Consider the following 3,840-nt stretch of genomic DNA (forward strand, 5'->3'; position numbering starts at 1 on the left):
ATGCCCACAGGGTTAGATGCCCCGAAAAGTAATCTTCGAATATTACGTTGGCATTCAAAAAGGATATGTTTGGCCGTAAGATTTTGTTCACAATCGTAGACCAGGATAGTAGACCTCTTAAGGATCCATTCATGTGTTGCAATAGTATGCCCATGCCGGATTTTTGCAAATGTTTCGATATTTCTACATTTGACTCTAATTTCACAATTCTCATATTTTAAGTTGAAATGATGATGGAAGGCTAATGCACTTTCAATAATACCTCTGTTGTTTGTTTCTTTTTCTATTAAATATTTCTTGAAAGCTTCATTTATATCATTTATTGTAAATAATTTATAAGCACCATGTCTTGCTGGTCTATTATTTGTTCACGGTAATATTGTTTTTGTTGCTGTTGTTCTTGTTGCGTTATCGGTGTTTCAATATGTGTGTGTGATGATGGTTTTAAATGCAATCTTATTGAAATTTGATTTCTTATTAAATAATGGTCTTATTACACGTTGATATTTAAATGCTTTTGTACTTTTAATTTGCGCGCCTGATTGATAATGACGCTTGTATACATTTGTATTTATTAGAATACCTTTATATTTTATCAAATCTCTTTTTGTATAATGTTGAGGCTTTGAGTGAAACATGAGCAGAAACAGACCTGGCGTCATAGCCCAGTTAATATTTCCTATATTGATAGTATTATCTCTATTAAATTTTAATTTATTATTTCCATATCGCCAATTTACCCTTACATCTACATTAACACCATAAATTTTATCTAACTTTTCATTATTAATAAGTGTTTGTATAACACTATATAGTGGGGATTTCTTTAAATTAATGTTAGCATCATTGCTATTATTTATATTTTTATTTCGTTTTTTATCAGTATTCAATTGTGATTTACACTTTCGTTTTTGATTGAAAGATATTATTATTATTATTATTAATTTCGCCAGAGAAATAAATTCTAAGACTAAACTCTTAAAAGCACTAGCATCTAAGGCTATCGGCTTTTTATTAAAAATTCTACGGCACTTGAGATTTGAACCCGCGACCATTGAGTTGCTAGTCGAGACTCTTGCCTACTCGGCCACTCAGGCGGATGATTGAAAGATATGTGCGATGTTTTCAACCGCTCCGGATTATTATCATCAAAACCATCTAGTGGCGTAGAATTCTTTCGTTTTAAAATCTTTTTTTGTTCACTTGTAATTGGTGTTGGTGTTGTTGTTGTTGTAGCTTTCCTTCTTATATGTACAACGTACTGCGTTTTATCGTTTAAATCCGTTACTAATTTGATACATTTGGCATAACAATATCTCGAATTTTTAAATTTAATTGTATTGCAGTTACAACCCATTAAAAGCTTCGATGTACCCGAACCACTAAAACAGACGTATATTACTGAGGGTTGCCAAAATGTTGGAGAATATGTTCCCCAGCCTTACAGAAGAATTACAAATAAGTAACTACGTGAATCGCTTTAAAACACTCTTACATTTAGAGCAGATGGAGTGTTAATCTCCGCATTTATGACCGAGATCGAGCGCATTTTACACGCGAGGGCAGGTATTTAGCTCTGACCATAGAAAATCTTTCCGAACGTTTTCCTTCATTGGTAATTGGAGACAGGGTTAAAACCGAAAACCCCTGGGCCGACGGCGAAAATGCCGAACGGAACTATATAGGAGTGATTCACGAAGTGCTTCGCAATCGAATTCTACTTAGATTCGATGACAACTTTCAATGAAGATATAACGACCAAGATTATCGTTTAGAATTTTACCTCTCTCGGTATGGCTACCGAAAGAAGTACCACGCCGTCTCACGAGCGGCTGAAAAATTAGGCGAACAGTTCTTGTTTCCCACCCTAACGCAGTCGCGCGAACGTCCACAATTGGATATAAAATTAAATAATGAGAAAAAACTCTTGTTAGGCAATCGCCAGTATGGATGATACAATTGCATACTGAACTCTATGCAGAAAACAGCCGTAGCAAATATACTACGAGGAGTTTACAACATGCCATACGTGATTGTCGGATCCCTCGGCGCAGGAAAAACTGCAACGCTAGTGGAGACCATTTTGCAAATTTTTAAATTGATACCCGGTGCACGTCTGCTTGTAGGCACACCCTCCAATAGTTCTGCTGATGTAATAACGACACGTTTGATCGAATCCGCTGTAATCAAAATTTATACGTCTAGTGTCCCATAATCATGTTAAAGAAGAACTTATACCAGAGCATTTGATACCGTAGTGCGCAGCAGGGGATAAAACATGATATGATTGTGACTAAGTACGAACTCAAAGTAAAATGTGAAACGAAGTTTTTAGGGCACCATTGGTATTTGCGCTACCCTAGGAAATTTTTTGCAAATGGGCTTTCGATCCAATCATTTTACGCATGTGTTAATTGATGAAGCCGGCCAGTGCAAAGAAACTGACATTATGGTTGCTGTTGCTCAAGTATCAAAAGAGCATGGCCAGGTAATCCTAGTTGGAGATCCCCATCAATTCCATGCGTTATAAACATATATGCTCGTGAACGCGATCTTTCGCTATCATTTTTGGAGAGAATACTTTCGCGTGCTCCATTCTTAACAAATGTTGATAGTTCCCCTTTTATGTGGTTTTGACCCTCGCCTGATCACAAAAGTACTCTACAATTACCGGACGTTGCCCTCCATACTGAATGTTTATAATGAACTGTTTTCCAATGCCGAACTGGTACCAATGATAGGAAAAGAGAATGCTAGGGAAGCTAACATGCTAAAGCAACTTGACGATATACTGCCGCAATCACCAAATGTAGTCACACGTAGTCAAAATATGCAGGAAGAAGACTCGCCGTCGTGGTGTAATCCTTACGAAGCGAAGCACGTAAGTTGTCTTTAGTTTAAAAGCACAATCCCTTCTATTTAGTATTTCATAACATTTATTTCTTTTTTGAAGGTTTTCCTAATGACAGCCAATTTGGCTGTAAGGATATTAAACCGGAATCCATTGGCATCGTAACACCGTTCATAGGGCAAGTTAAGCTTTTGCGTAAACTTTTTGTTCAGGCCGAAGTAGGAATGCCTTAAATTGGTTCTGTGGAGAAATTCCAAGGAAAGGTATAACCTTCGTAAAACTACACTAATGTTGGAATTAACACTAGTGTTACTTTCGCTTGGTTTTTTTTTGGAACGCGATATAATAATTATTTCAACAGTGAGATCAGATAAGGAACATAGACCTAGTGATGTGACCTCGACCTCGTTACCTTCTTATAATATACGGCAACCCCGACCTACTCTTTTTGGATCCTCGTTGGCGCACGATCATAAAATAGTGCGTCGATAATAATGCGTACCTCGGTAGTTATTTGCCGGAAATAGTCTGATTTAGAACTACTACCGAATAACTTTTAATTATTTAATTATTTAATGAAATGTTAAAATTTAATTAACTTTTCAATTTTAATATGTAAACACTGAAAAAATAGCAAAATTCCGGATCGAAAGTGAAATCTAATAAGAAATTTTCTCTTAATATTACATTCATTCATTACATTCGTGGAAATATGCGTTTGTACGTGATGTTGAGCTTGGAAAAGGGATAAAAATAGAACAAAAAGCAAAACTTTGATTTACATATGCGGTGCACGACCCATATTGAAGGAAGAATACTTTCTTATATTTTAGATCGGAGGCTATGCTACTTTTCTGAGAATGATAATGCATAATTCCATGGGAAATTTTCGCAAGACTGAGTAGAAAGCAGCTTTTAATTGCTGTCATAGATTTGAAGTGTGCAGTACCGCACATTAATTAGAGACTGAAATTACTTAAACGCTTACG

At 36.0% G+C, this 3,840-nt stretch overlaps 1 pseudogene; it reads left to right on the forward strand.

Moving 5' to 3' along the window:
* On the forward strand, nucleotides 1-3,383 carry LOC119642435 (annotated as a pseudogene).
* The last annotated feature ends 457 nt before the right edge of the window (nucleotides 3,384-3,840 follow it).

This window comes from Glossina fuscipes, unplaced genomic scaffold (genome assembly GCF_014805625.2).
Source record: "Glossina fuscipes isolate IAEA_lab_2018 unplaced genomic scaffold, Yale_Gfus_2 222, whole genome shotgun sequence".
NCBI classification, from domain to species: domain Eukaryota; kingdom Metazoa; phylum Arthropoda; class Insecta; order Diptera; family Glossinidae; genus Glossina; species Glossina fuscipes.